The sequence below is a fragment of the Eurosta solidaginis genome, chromosome 2 (assembly GCF_040869045.1).
Source record: "Eurosta solidaginis isolate ZX-2024a chromosome 2, ASM4086904v1, whole genome shotgun sequence".
NCBI classification, from domain to species: domain Eukaryota; kingdom Metazoa; phylum Arthropoda; class Insecta; order Diptera; family Tephritidae; genus Eurosta; species Eurosta solidaginis.
Genome location: NC_090320.1, coordinates 231,493,567 through 231,510,104, shown reverse-complemented (window position 1 = coordinate 231,510,104; position 16,538 = coordinate 231,493,567).

The window sequence follows — 16,538 nt, the reverse complement described above, 5'->3', positions numbered from 1 at the left end:
CTTTGCAAAATGGTTGTGACACCTACCATATTAAGTAGAAGAAAATGAAAAAGTTCTACAGGCCGAAATCAAAATCCCTTGGAATCTTGGCAGGCATACTGTTCATGGTATTACATATATAAATAAATTAGCGGTACCCGACAGATGATGTTCTGAGTCACCCTGGTCCACATTTTGGTCAATATCTCGAAAACGCCTTCACATATACAACTACCACCACTCCCTTTTAAAATACTCATTAACACCTTTCATTTGATACCCATATCGTACAAACAAATTCTAGAGTCGCCCCTGGTCCACCTTTATGGCGATATCTCGAAAAGGCGTCCAACTATAGAACTAAGGCCCACGCCCTTTTAAAATACTCATCAACACCTTTCGTTTGATACTCATATCGTACAAACAAATTCTAGAGTCACCCCTGGTCCACCTTTATGGCGATATTTCGAAAGGTCCACCTATTGAACTAAGCCCACGCTCTTTTAAAATACTCTTTCACACTTCACATTTGATACCCATACCTTACAACCAAATTGTAGATTCCGCCCTGGTCCACCTTTATGGCGATATCCCTAAATGGCGTCCACCCATAGATCTATGATCTACTCCCTCTTAAAATACTCTTTGATACCTTCCATTTGATACACATGTCATACAAACACATTCCAGGGTTAACCTAGGTTCATTTTCCTACATGGTGATGGTTACACCCGAACTTAGCCTCCGTTACTTCTTTTAACTTAGCTTACCTTTAGCAGATATTTAAATTGTAAAAATGCAATAAATATTAGTTTTTTTTTTAGAATTATGAACGTAGATATTTACTGTTAAATTTAGAAGAAAGTTCTTCTGCTACTTTCAGGGACTAATTGATAGACATTAGGGTGGTTATTTAAATTAAATAAACTTTTTTGCAGTCTCAAGCCTTTAAATGGTAATACCTGAGACTAAAATATCGCAATAAATAGTGGCGTCCATTGGAGCCGGTCTAGGCGTTCGGCAGGGGTTAGAGTTAGAATTTTTCTATGGAGACTTAAAAAATGAAAATAAATATTTTTGTTTTAAAACGGTTTTATTTAGCTTGACTTGACAGGCAGGCCGCACGGCTGCATGCACGGCCGTTGTGAAAGAAGAATGTAATTGAAATTTAAGTAACTTCCCGATAAGCTACAAGCTTGAAACTTGAAATATAGTTCAGAACCCGATGACAATGCAATAATAAGAAAAAATCGCCGCTAGATGGCGCAAGGATCGAGATATTCACAAAAATCGTATTTGTGGTCCGATTTGGCTCATATTTGGAACACACAATACATACAAGAATAAAAAGCGACCTATGAAAAAAATCGCCGCTAGGTGGCGCAAGGATCGAGATATTCACAAAAATCGTATTTTTGGGCCGATTTGGCTCATATTTGGAACACATAATACATACAGGAATAGAAAGTGAAAAAAATCGCCGCTAGGTGGCGCAAAGATCGAGATATAAAAAAAATCGTATTTGTGGTCCGATTTGGCTCATAGTTGGAACACTAATACATACAAGAATAGAAAGCGACCTATGAAAAAAAATCGCCGCTAGGTGGCGCAAACATCGAGATATTCAAAAAAATCTTACTTGTGGTCCGATTCGGTCCATATTTGGAACACATAATACATACATGAATAGAAAGCGACCTATGATGTCCGATTTGGCTCATATTTGGAATAAATATTACATACAGTCCGGTAGAAGTGACATCAAAATATTTTAGAGTTGGAGGAGGGATAAGCATACGTGGCGCAGAGTCGAGTAAAGTCTTTGGAAGGATTATGTATTGATGACTTAGATTGTAACAAATTTTCAGGAAAGAGTCCTTGTAATAATGAGTCACTAAATGAACTAAAGAGAATGAGAAATAATAGGCAATTAAATAAAGACTAAAAACTTGAAAATAAAAAAATAAAACAAAAATTTTTAAGTTAAACGGTTTTATTGAAAACAATACTTACATGAAGTAATAATAATACTAAAAGCTAGAAAAGAATTATGTAGGTCCTAGGTACTAGTCATCACATTCCTCATCAATCTAGGGCGTTGATCAGACAAGTAGATAAAAGCGTTGGACGGATTAGTTTTCTGATTATAGAGTATACTAAAAGGATGAGACAGCTTTGTCGGTTGTGTCCGGTGGACTCAAGTGGCCTGGTCACTGGTTAGAAGGGCTGCGGAAAGGTGGTACGACCGTTCTGCTTCACTTACTAACAGGAATTGTATAGGAGCTCAAACTGGAGGTGTTGCTACAGTGGTGGACGTTCTTCAGGAGTGGCATGCCTCTAATGCCGATTCCTTTAGTAAAAATATTTCAAGATACAGAACTGCTGATCGTAGCCTGTTTCCGTCATGTTTACAGGTAAATACCAGTTTTTAAAAATACATAATAATCAGCGCTCAATGTGGACACATAAACATGACTCACAAACTGATTTTGCACATAAAAACGTTTCCACATAAATGCGTCAAAATAGACAAGATTAACAGAGTTTCTCATGGCTGGAATTCTCCTCCAGAAGAATGGCGGAAAGTGCGTGATATAGACGACGAAGTTGGTAAGGCACACTCCCTTGGGTGCTTAGGTGGAACATCTTTCAATTGTAGCTGATGCAGATTCCGAGTTTTTTAAACTTTGCCAAATCGACTCGTCTCTTAATCAATTATTTTCTAACCTTTATGGACTCCTCACGCAAGCAATATTGAAAAAGGAAATTGTAGAGTCCCGGAAGCTTTCAAGCTATCGAATAAATTTTATTGATATAGACAACTTTTGAGTACGTTCGCTGATCTTACAGTATCATAGTACAATACCATGTCTACTTTCGGATATGAAACGATACCAAATAAGCAATAATTAATATAACGCGCGATAACCTTCGAAGAGATTTTAGGTCAAGCTGCTCTTCCAATTTGCACTGCGCTTCTTTTAATTTTTCCTACGAGTTCGCGTGACGAGGCCTCCATATGTTTTACGCCGACTCCGAGCGGCATCTCCCTTAAGTTTTCACTGAGAAACTTTTTATGACGGACTTATTTCTGCTGAGGTATGCCAAGTCATCCCTGAGCGTTTCTACCCGGTATTACAAAATTTTTGATGTCGGAAAAGCTGAGCATCACATTTCGTATCCGTGGCCAATTTTATAAAGGAAGCTTCCGTAGAAGCATATTAAACCTATTCCATGTCTTATATGAGTTTTTTACAATTTACCCAAAGCACAGGCAGTCGAAGAGTCTAGCGCTTTATTTTTAATTAATTGCTGAGCAATTTGATGTATATAACATGATATTTAATTTCATGCCCATTATTTCACTCACAAAAAAATCTTTTGCGCTGGAGCAGCTGGGTATAGTAATAAGAGAAATACGTAGATATATGTATAATGACTTTTTTTTGTATTTAATTAAAGTCGATTTGTGCTTAGGTGGAAAAGTAATACAATTTTTTTTTTCTATTTTAGTCGCATTTTTTACGATAGAAAACCTTCCCCTTGCTTTTGTTATTCTAATTTCTACTTGATTGGTTAAATATAATTTTTTTCCAATTACGGATTACTCATTAAATCAATCAGCGAAAATATGCTCAAGCCACAAAAGTTTCACATTTAAGGACATTTTAATTACAATAGGGTTAACATTTTGCTTAATTTCTTCAATTTCATAATTTCTTTAATACTTCAGCAAGCGTATCAAATATGCGACTACCTTGCACAACTTTCTAAGGTATTGCCTGCTAAGGCCGTTTTATTCAATACATGAATATGAATCATTAAACTTATTCCTATGCAGTTGAAATTAGGATAGTTCTAACTACCTTGTCCATCAACATAATCTTGATAGACTTGATCGTATGCTCCATATGTTAGGTCTCATCAGGAATAGTACGCTTTGAAAATGTTATACGATTTTTTTTTAGTAAGATCGAGTCTCGAGCATACGTTTTTGATCACGCACGTTTCTTTAAAATGTGCAAATTTGTGCTCTATCTAAGGGATCCCACTATATAAGTTAAAGCTGGTAAGAGTGGTGAAATAAATATAAGGGCAACTAAATACTTATCCAACTATATATTCCCTTTAAAGTTATGGCTGATATGAACCTACTATTTTCTTAAATATAGAACTGTCTATTATCAGCTCAGGTGACCAACACATCGCATATAATCCCCTTATATAGTAAGTCAATTTTAATCTTTTCATCTATCAATGTTTTTACATCCGTTGATGCAATCTATTATTGCTTACATTTTATTGCGACGTGACTGAAGATTGCAAATAATATGACACATAACATTTTCAATGCAAACCAATTGTCATTCTAAGTACTCTACTTCCGCATAAAAAACAAGTAAGGAAGGTTAAGTTCGGGTGTAACCGAACATTACATACTCAGTTGAGAGATATGGTGACAACATAAGGGAAAATAACCATGTATGAAAATGAACCGAGGGTAACCTTGGAATGTGTTTGTATGACATGTGTATCAAATGAAAGGCATTAAAGAGTATTTTATGAGGGAGTGGGCCAAAGTCTATAGGTGGACGTCATTTAGGGATATCGCCATAAAGGTGGATCAGGGTTGACTCTAGAATTTGTTTGTACGATATGGGTGTCAAATGAAAGGTGTTAATGAGTACTTTAAAAGGGAGTGATCCTTAGTTCTATAGGTGGACGCTGTTTCGAGATATCTCCATAAAGGTGAACAGGGGTGACTATAGAATTTGTTTGTACGATATGGGTGTCAAATGAAAGGTGTTAATGAGTACTTTAAAAGGGAGTGATCCTTAGTTCCATAGGTGGACGCCTTTTCGAGATATCGCCATAAAGGTGGACAAGAGGTGACTCTAGAATGTGTTTTTACGATATGGGTATCAAATTAAAGGTATTAATAAGGGTTGTAAAAGGGAGTGGTGGCAGTTGTATAGGTGGTCGCCTTTTCGAGATATCGCTATAAAGGTGGACCAGCGGTGACTCTATAATGCGTTTGTACAATATGGGTATCAAACGAAAGGTGTTAATGAGTATTTTAAAAGGGATAGAGCCTTAGTTCTATAGGTGGACGCCTTTTCGAGATATCGCCATAAAGGTGGAACAGAGGTGACTCTAGTATATGTGTGTACGATATGTCCTTAGTTCTATACGTGGACGCTGTTTCGAGATATAGCCCTAAAGGTGGAACAGGGGTGACCATAGAATTTGTTTGTACGATATGGGTGTCAAATGAAAGGTGTTAATGAGTACTTTAAAAGGGAGTAATCCTTAGTTCCATAGGTAGACGCCTTTTCTAGATATCGCCATAAAGGTGGACAAAGGGTGACTCTAGAATGTGTTTGTACGATATGGGTATCAAATTAAAGGTATTAATAAGGGTTGTAAAAGGGAGTGGTGGTAGTTGTAAAGGTGTTCGACTTTTCGAGATATCGCTATAAAGGTGGACCAGCGGTGACTCTAGAATGCGTTTGTACAATATGGGTATCAAATGAAAGGTGTTAATGAATACTAGTATCGCCTGTGGTCGAAATTCGACCAACTCTTATTTTTTTCAACTAAGTCTATGCATCCAGTGTTGGGGGTAGTGAAATAATGCGTTAATAGTTAAGCAGTGAGCGGAAATATAGCAAACTGGTCTAACTTACTTAAATTTTTCATTAAGGCATTGTAATTTTTATTGTATTTTCTTAAATTCTCTACAAAATTTTCAAATGTAATTATAACCTTTTGGTATGGAGCTCCTTAAACAAAAATATAAAAAATATGTAAAATCAAAAGAAATTGACATAGAATTAAGGTGAAATTACTTGAGATTAAATTGAAAAATAGGTTTTTCCACACCACCCGGGAGGTCCCCGTTGGAGCGCTACCGAAGTTAGTGTTGTGTGCTCGGTTCCCCAGTAGGCCTATATCTCCCATATACATATATCGCCCATTTACTTCAATAGTGTCATAATTCAAAAACACGAACTTTTAGTTAAAAACGTAGAAATGTGCTTCAGGAATTTTGCCTATTTCACGCCACCCGTTAGGTATGCAATTGGCGCTTTACCGAGTTTAATTTTGTATAAATACATATGTAGTATGTACATAAGTGTGACACAAAACGAAAATTTCGAATAGAATAAAGGATACCTTCATAAAAAATAAAAATATAAAAAAATTATGTAATGAGAGAGAAGGCAGAGTTTACTAAAAAAATGTAAATGAAAGAAAAAAAATAAAGTACTTAAAGTGCGAAAAAATTAAGTGATGTGAATAAACAGTTCCATATAAAAACGCAATAAGTGCACTTGGACCTTTTTCCGGGTTTTAATGTTATCATTGTGGAAATATGAAGATTCCAATATCGGATATTTAATGTTGGGATTGCCATTGAGATCTATGTACGTAATTAATTTGTATTAAATTTGTAAACTTTCATATTCATGAAATGGAGATGAATATATGTGACCATATCTACCATAAAATATCGTCTGTGAAAGATATAATACTAAGATATAGCAAAACAGAATAAATTAGAAAAAAAAGAAAAAGAAACAAAAACAATTATTCACGCAAACATATTTAGTAAAATAAAATTGATTTCATAATTTTAAGCGACATAAACAAATTAGGATTATGGGATCTAAGCATCCGATTAATGGGCATATAATCAAACAAAGTTAGCCTAATAATAAATATAGTGGGTAATATACTGCCTATGCAATATTTTTGGGTCGTTTTTTTCGTTTAATATACAACGTGAAATTTTCCGATTCAATCAAGCTGCATTTAAATAATACTAAACTAAGTTGAAATAAAAGATAATATAATAAAATAAAATAAGAAATATCAAAATAAATTAGCATACAAGACAATATACAAATTTTAATGGAATATCTTTGTAGCAAATTTATTTATTTTTTGTTCACTATAAGACGTGCTATATCTAAAATGAGCATAAAATCTGGAAATGCAAAAAACATTTGGGTCAAATTTGCAATTAATTGTTATAAATAAATAAATTTAGTGAGTTTGAACAAAAGTTGACTCATTATTTCTGATTTATTTTTTTTTAAAGCACCTAAAATGAAAAACAAAAAATCTGTTAAATAAAGACCTATGCTTTTACGTGTAAGTAAAATTTGTCCAAAAAAATAGGCCGGTTAAGTTATTACTTCTCTTTAAAGTTTTTTTGTGCGCTAACAATTATTTTAGAACAATTTTTTAAAGATTTTGGTACAAACCAATATAGGTAATTGGAAACAATGGGAAACAATATTTTATTTCCACAGAAAATGAGCGAAGCAGTAGTTCGCTCACCGTTTGGCGTGTACAAATATATACGTATGTAGAGATGAAACATTTGAGCAACGGAACAATTGAGAATTTGGAGCTATGTACTCAGGGGGGTTTGTGAACATAATGCGTCCTACAGATGGCAATTTCGATAGTTGCACAGATTTTCGAATTTACAAAAAACTTTTTCTATTAATTATAAACAAATAGAGTAATATTTGTTAACAAAGATAGGCCTATGCACTGCGGCTGATCAATACGAATCGATTCATATAACTTTTATATGATTTTACGTATGCTAAGTATGCGAAACAGCCTGTCAGTTGATTGTATGGAAATTTTGTTAGCGTATTAATATATAGACTGTAGAGTAATATACGGCCTATGCAATATTTCGACCTAAAATCGAAAACGTTTTTGGGTCGTTTTTTTTCGTTTAATATACAACGTGAAATTTTCCGATTCAATCAAGTTGCATTTAAATAATAATGAACTAAGTTGAAATAAAAGATAATATAATAAAATAAAATAAGAAATATCAAAATAAATTTGCATAAAAGACAATATACAAATTTTAATGTAATATCTTTGTAGCAAATTTATTAATTTTTTTTTCACTATAAGACGTGCTATATCTAAAATGAGCATAAAATCTGGAAATGCAAAAAACATTTGGGTCAAATTTGCAATTAATTGTTATAAATAAATAAACTTAGTGAGTTTGAACAAAAGTTGACTCATTATTTCTGATTTCATTTTTTTTAAGGAACCTAAAATGTAAAACAAAAAATCTGTTAAATAAAGACATATGCTTATACGTGTAAGTAAAATTTGTCCAAAAAAATAGGCCGGTTAAGTTATTACTTCTCTGTAAAGTTTTTTTGTGTGCTAACAATTATTTTAGAACAATTTTTTAAGGATTTTGGAACAAACCAATATAGGTAATTGGAAACAATGGGAAACAATATTTTATTTCAACAGAAAATGAGCGAAGCTAATAAAATAAAATAAGAAATATCAAAATAAATTAGCATAAAAGGCAATATACAAATTTTAATGGAATATCTTTGTAGCAAATTTATTAATTTTTTGTTCACTATAAGACGTGCTATATCTAAAATGAGCATAAAATCTGGAAATGCAAAAAACATTTGGGTCAAATTTGCAATTAATTGTTATAAATAAATAAATTTAGTGAGTTTGAACAAAAGTTGACTCATTATTTCTGATTTTTTTTTTTTAAAGCACATAAAATGAAAAACAAAGAATCTGTTAAATAAAGACCTATGCTTTTACGTGTAAGTAAAATTTGTCCAAAAAAATAGGCCGGCTAAGTTATTACTTCTCTTTAAAGTTTTTTTGTGCGCTAACAATTATTGAAGAACATTTTTTTAAAGATTTTCGTACAAACCAATATAGGTAATTGGAAACAATGGGAAACAATATTTTATTTCCACAGAAAATGAGCGAAGCAGTAGTTCTCTCACCGTTTGGCGTGTACAAATATATACATATCTAGAGATGAAACATTTGAGCAACGGAACAATTGAGAATTTGGAGCTATGAACTCAGGGGGGTTTGTGAACATAATGCGTCCTACAGATGGCAATTTCGATAGTTGTACAGATTTTCGAATTTACAAAAAACTTTTTTATTAATTATAAACAAATAGAGTAATATTTATTAACAAAGATAGGCCTATGCACTGCGGCTGATCAATACGAATCGATTCATATAACTTTTATATGATTTTACGTATGCTAAGTATGCGAAACAGCCTGTCAATTGATTGTATGGAAATTTTGTTAGCGTATTAATATATAGATTTTAAAAGGGCGTGGGGCTTAGTTCTATAGGTGGACGCCTTTTCGAGATATCGCCATAAAGGTGGATCAGGGGTGACTCTAGAATGTGTTTGTACGATATGGGTATCAAATTAAAGGTATTAATGAGGGTTTTAAAAGGTAGTGATGGTAGTTGTATACGTGAAGGCGTTTTCCACATATCGAACAAAATGTAGACCAGGGTGACCCAGAACTTCATCTGTTGGATACCGCTAATTTATTTATATATGCAATACCACGAACAGCATTCCTGCCATGATTTCAAGGGTTTCTTATTTCGCCTTGCAGAACTTTTTCATTTTCTTCTACTTAATATGGTAGGTGTCACACCCATTTTACAAAGTTTTTTCAATAAAACAATCCAATTACCATGTTTCATTCCTTTTTTCGTATTTGGTATAGAATCATGGCATTTTTTTCATTTTTCGTAATTTTCCATATCGAAAAAGTGGGCGTGGTCATAGTAGGATTTCAGCCATTTTTTATACCAATTCAAAGTGAGTTCGGATAAGTACGTGAACTGAGTTTAGTAAAGATATATCGATTTTTGCTCAAGTTATCGTGTTAACGGCCGAGCGGAAGGACAGACGGTTGACTGTGTATAAAAACTGGGCGTGGCTTCAACCGATTTCGCCCTTTTTCACAGCAACAAGTTACCGTCCTAGAATCTAAGCCCCTACCAAATTTCACAAGGATTGGTATATTTTTGTTCAACTTATGGCATTAAAAGTATCCTAGACAAATTAAATGAAAAAGGGCGGAGCCACGCCCGTTTTGAAATTTTCTTTTATTTTTGTATTTTGTTGCACCATATCATTACTGGAGTTGAATGTTCACATAATTTACTTATATACTGTAAAGATATTAAATTTTTTGTTAAAATTTTACTTAAAAAAATTTTTTTTTAAAGTGGGCGTGGTCGTTCTCCGATTTTGCTACTTTTTATTAAGCATACATATAGTTATAGGAGTAACATTCCTGCCAAATTTCATTATGATAGCTTCAACGACTACCAAATTACAGTTTGCAAAATTTTAAATTACCTTCTTTTAACAGTGGGCGGTGCCACGCCCATTGTCCAAAATTTTTCTAATTTTCTATTTTGCGTCATAAGTTCAACTCACCTGCCAAGTTCCGTCGCTTTATCCCTCTTTGGTAATGAATTATCGCACTTTTCCGTTTTTCGAAATTTTCGATATCGAAAAAGTGGGCGTGGTTATAGTCCGATATCGTTCATTTTATATAGCGATCTAAGATGAGTGCTCAGGAACCAACATACCAAATTTCATCAAGATACCTCAAAATTTACTCAAGTTATCGTGTTAACAGACGGACGGACATGGCTCAATCAATTTTTTTTTCGATCCTGATGATTTTGATATATGGAAGTCTATATCTATCTCGATTCCTTTATACCTGTACAACCAACCGTTATCTAATCAAAGTTAATATACTCTGTGAGCTCTGCTCAACTGAGTATAAAAAGTTTTTTTATGTACTATGGTTTTCAAGCAGAAAAAAGTTTGAGAAAATAACTAAATAGTATTGAAACATACTAGCTGATTCATATAATGACAATTTTAGCGAATCTTATGAATTCTGGACATTCCGCCTCTGTTATCGTTCGAATCACCGAGCTGTCAAATCAATAAGCGCAAATATTATGCATAGAAAATTTTCTTTATTAGCAGCACTAATAAGGTAGTAGACCATCACAATTTACGTATTTGCGTACTTGATTAACAGCGTGTTAAAATCAACTGATTGACTATCACTTGCACTGCGCCGATATTATACTCTCAGTTGGCTCGTTTACTTATTTCTCCCTAGGTCTAGGATTTTAGCCATCAGCCTTCTCAATTAGTTGTTTATTTACTTCACTCAAATGCTGTTGTCTTCTATGTATATATGTGAGTAATGTTATCTACGCTCTTTGATTTATAAGTTCGGTTAGCAGACTACCACTGAATCCCGTCGGTAGGGTTAAGATTTGGGTAGCTTTCATTTCCCACATATATGGACTAGGACTATTCTAGTATGTGATACGGTAAGACAAGTAGAGAAAGGGGATTATTTTCGTGTTCCAGTCAGCTAGGTACTCTTAGGTTAGGTTAGGTTTGGTGATAGCTGCCCTGATAAGGGAAGCTCACTTGGACAACATGAAGGTCCGTTGTAATCCCACATACAGTAAAATAACGGTGACGTAGATATAACTACTTAGAGAATCGCATGGGCAACAACGATAAAGTTTAGAATGATACCGATGTCAACCTTGTATATATCTTCGGGAGATCCAAATGAGTCGCGACCGAAGTACTCTGGCAAAAGCTGGGCAATCAAGCATAAAGTGATTTGATAATTCCACCTCATAATCCTCCATACAGCTGCAGCAGGATGGAGTTTCCAGTATAGTGAGATGTACCACATGTATACCCATAGGACAGTGTCAGTCAAAACCCCTATGGCTATTGATAGGTGGCCTTAGTGAACCCAATTATTTCGGTAGACCTCCTGCCATCCGCTTTCAACCAGAAATATCTTGCTACCCTGCTCTTGATCAAGGATCAAGGATATTCGAAAAATTCAGCTAACGGAACACTTTGAAGAAATCGCAGTTAAAAAAAAAAATGGAATGTTCCCATCATAAAATGAATTTGCTTCTGAAGAATAATAAATCAAATACCATTTCTCAAGAATCCGAGCAAGAACAATGTCATAAACTTAACACTAACACGATTAAGAAAACAAGTTAGTGTGCAGTTATAGCTGAGTATTGGCAACCCTGCAAAAAATGAGCCTAGTATGAATACGGGATGAGTCGCTTAGAAGTATGCGACTATAAGCCGTTTTGATCTCTTTATATGGTTTGGAGTGATCCTTTTTTTGTTTGAACATTTCTTATGGAGGGCCCATTGTACCTGTTTATGCCTGAACGGGTAGTGTCCTGACTCTTTTTCTACTCTCTTTTAGCCGCTTATGGGTAATATTCGACAGGTCCTATCTGTACCCCACGCGTTCGTTAGATCCCCATCGTACACTTACGGGCGCTGCTAGACAATTCTCTTTTATTCGCCTATGGGTGCTGTCAGAGAAGTCCTCTTCCTACCCGAAAGTGGAATATATGGTCTTAGTATTTAAGGTTCGGTAGAGAGTTCTGCATTTTTCTCAAGTAATTCGATCCAGTCGCATTTAATCTCTTTATTGTACTGTTGCTGTTGTTGTTGTATTAACGATAACCCGAAGGTTTTGGGAAGTGTTATCGATGTTGATGATCCTTTTGCCAAAGTACCATTGAGGTACTAGCCCGACCATCTCGGGAACGATTAATATGACCATATTAAACCTTCTAGGCCATCCCGTCCCCACCCCCTAGTTCCATGAGGAACTTGGGTTCGCCAGAGCCTCGCCTGCTAAATATATGTATGATGCATTCATATTTGTAACAGGAGTCCCCTCGCGTATGTGAGATTGACAATCGGGTTACGGAAAAGCTATAAAGCTTTGTATTGCGCTTATCAATCCCTTGAATCCAGACTATAGAGGATCGATCATACCCCAATTTAGACAAAATCGCAGACCACTCTATCTAGGAAGTAACCGCACGACTTTTTGCAGGGAATAATTTAACTGTCGGTTGTGAATGAATGACGACGGCTATGTTTTCAATCGAAAACTGTAGCTTTTGCTTTGCGTGTATGTCATGGCGAAGTCAACGCAAATAAAAGTGTGATGTGATTACTGTTGCTGGGATCCAAACGGAGTTGTAAACCATTGAGGTCCATTATGATTGTGATTATTCTAAGGGTCTGAATCGTGCAAAAAGTACGTTTTTAATGGGATCTAGATATATAGCTGAACTTTTATTGATACACCATATATATTTCATACATCAAGTATAGACATATGTAAGCTTTTGCTTTAAAAGCTCGAAGCCAACCTAACTCAATGAACTTGTTATAGTTGTTGTTGAGAGCTAAACGGAGCCAAAGTGATGTTTTAATCAATCGGTTCTTTTCGTGAAGAGCCAAAGTGTTGTCTTTTAGAACAATTGTTGGAGCGTTTGCTTTGAGTGTATGCCATAGAAGTTCATTATGGGCATTCTTGTTCTAAAGATCTAACTGATACAAACGTTATGTTGTGATCTAGATCTAGGTTTAAAACTTTACTAAGAAAACTCTCGAATCTTTAAACGAGCGCAATCTTAACTGAAATGACATATTTTCCATTCATGATTTCATGATTAGTCACTTATCAAATATATATGTATGTAATTCATATACTTACTATTTAAATTATACGTATATTATTAATATATTTTAGAGACCATTAACCAAAACTACGAGGTCTGATTGATAAGAACGTGGCTTACTCAGGGTTAGATAATAATCCGGCACGTTTTATCTCCAAGATGATTAAGGCCGAGTTTCTCTTTCAAATCGTCGCGGGTTGCCTGTTTTTTTTTGTACAAAAGAGGAGGCTTATATGTTTTATATCGACTTTTCACATTTGTCAGCCTCTCTTCATGTTCCGTTAAGAAATGATGTTAAGCTAATGGGTCTTTGGGATAAATATGACTGATCTTCCCCGCCTTTGGAAGGAAAAAATGACACGAGCAGTTCTCAACAGTTGGGTATATGGTTCAGTCTTTGCACCCATTCGATCTTGCTAACTGATCGCTCTTCTCAATATTTGTAGCATGGCAAGGAATATACGATCTGGGCATAGGTGATTTAAACTAAGAAAAAGTCTTCACCGCCTACTCTATCTTGATATCTGTCATCAAGCCCGGCATTACCCGCTCCGTGATAGAAGTAGAAGTGTTGTCTGCGTGCTTGGAAATGTGTATGGTGGAGTGCTTCAAAAAAACTCTTCACTAATACGTGACCGTTCCCTGTTCTCTTTATTTATTAGTTCTGGACTATATAACCCTAACTAGAATCTTCCTCAACAGCGCTGTTTCGATGGAGCATTCAATGCCCGCACGAAACAGTTCCATGATGCTTTCTACGCCCTGTTATTTTCGTGGTTTGTAGATCATCTACAGATTCCCAACTCATCACTGCAGGCTTCGCTTTCCGCAAACTATGCCATCTTAAACAATAACGGTCAATGAGAATTGTTAACGCGATTTTATTAGCTTTGAGCTTAATTTTCACCGGTTTCTAGAAGTCTGATTAATTTGAAACTTTGCATACGTATCAAGGACCGATGACAATGCATTATCGTGGTGGTGTGATGACATAAGGTCAACGGCCATAAGGTCAATTGGCCTTATAATCACTTTGAATGGCCATAAGTTTGATTGAAACTTTGCACACGTATCAAGGCTCGATGACAATGCATTAATGTGATGGTGCGGTGACGTAAGGTCAACGGCCATACGGTCAATTGGCCTTATTACCACTTTGAATGGCCATAAGTTTGATTGAAACTTCGCACACGTATCAAGGCTCAATGACAATGCCTTAATGTGATGGTGTGGTGACATAAGGTCAACGGCCATAAGGTAAATTGGCCTTACTGTCACTTTGAATGGCCATAAGTTTGACTGAAACTTTGCACACGTATCAAGGCTCGATGACAATGCATTAATGTGATGGTGCGGTGACATAAGGTCAATTTGCCTTATTACCATTTTGAATGGCCATAAGTTTGATTGAAACTTTGCACACGTAGCAAGGCTCGATGACAATGCATTAATGTGATGGTGTGGTGACATAAGGTCAACGGCCATAAGTTCAATTGGCCTTATTGTCACTTTGAATGGCCATAAGTTTGATCGAAACTTTGCACACGTATCAAGGCCCGATTACAATGCATTAATGTGATGGTGCGGTGACATAAGGTCAATTTGCCTTATTACCATTTTGAATGGCCATAAGTTTGATTGAAACTTTGCACACGTATCACGGCTCGATGACAATGCATTAATATGATGGTGTGGTGACATAAGGTCAACGGCCATAAGGTCAATTGGCGTTATTACCACTTTTAATGGCCATAAGTTTGATTGAAACTTTGCACACATATCAGCGCTCGATGACAATGCATTAGTGTGATGGTGTGGTGACATAAGGTCCAGGCCATAAGGTCAATTGGCCTTATTACCACTTTGAATGGCCAAACGTTTGATTGAAACTTTGCACACGTATTAAGGCTCAATGACAATGCAATAATGTGATGGTGGGGTGACATAAGGTTAATGGAAATAAGGTCAATTGAACTTATGACCACCCCAAATGGCCATACATTTGAAACCTTGCACATAATGCGAAGAACGCATTCCTTTATTAATGATAGAAGGGGATGCATGGCACATCTACGAAAGAACATACTGGAGCCCTTTTTAACACGCTTTTATTAGCTTGGCCTGTATATATCTATATATCTATGTATCCATGTATGTATGTAACGGAATCTGGAGTGGAGCCGAGAGCCACGGTAATGCAGAGCTCCGAATTCCATTGCTCGTTTTGAAGCTAGTGCAGGCCACCAGACCAAGGCACCATAAAGAAGAATCGGTCGCACAATGGCTGTGTAAATCCATTAGGTCACCTTAGGGGAGAATCCTCAGGAGGTGCCAATTGCCCTCTTGCAGGTGAACAGCTCTGCTGCTGCCTTCTTGGATCGCTCCACTATATGGTCACTCCATAATAGCTTCCTATTCAGAATGACTCCCAAATGCTTGAATTGATCGCTAAACGCTAAGAACGTACCCCCAATTCTTGGCGGTGTAAGATTTGGTACCTTGTACCTCCTCGTGAAGAGGACAAGCTCGGTTTTATCCGAGTTGACTTCCAAACCTGTGGCGGGCTGTACTCCTGGAGCAGCTCCAGGATGTCACCTGGGTCCGTTGGCGTCACTGGAACCCAGGCTCTAGCCCTTGGTCGTGAGGGGATATCACGCGCCTCCACTACCTTGAGGCGCGCGCCCAGATATACCACCCTTATCAGCGTGACGGCGGCCTTATAGAGGTTTACCGACCTGGCGTCGTCACAGGCAATTAGCTTGACATTACCCTGGACCCCCCCCCCCCTGCATCGGTGTAAGATGGCGTTGGACCAGGGTTGTCTTTCTTAATCTTAACGGCCACCGTAGCGAGCGCGGTCTCGATACACTTCCACTGCTGTTTCGGGATCCTGCCATCTTCCCTGCTCTCGTCTATAATGTCAATGATCTGCTGATCCTTGGCAATTTCGGCGAAAGACCGCATCCAGCCCCCCTGCGTCTTGGCCCTTTTCGGTGCCGTGGAGTTGGATTCATCCATGGACCGCTGGCGTTTCGAGGTTTCATCACTCTCGACTAAAACTTTTAAAATTACTTGAACTAAAAAATTAAAAATAAATAATAGTTAAAAAAAAACTAAAAAAAAACACGCTTTATAGCTAACCG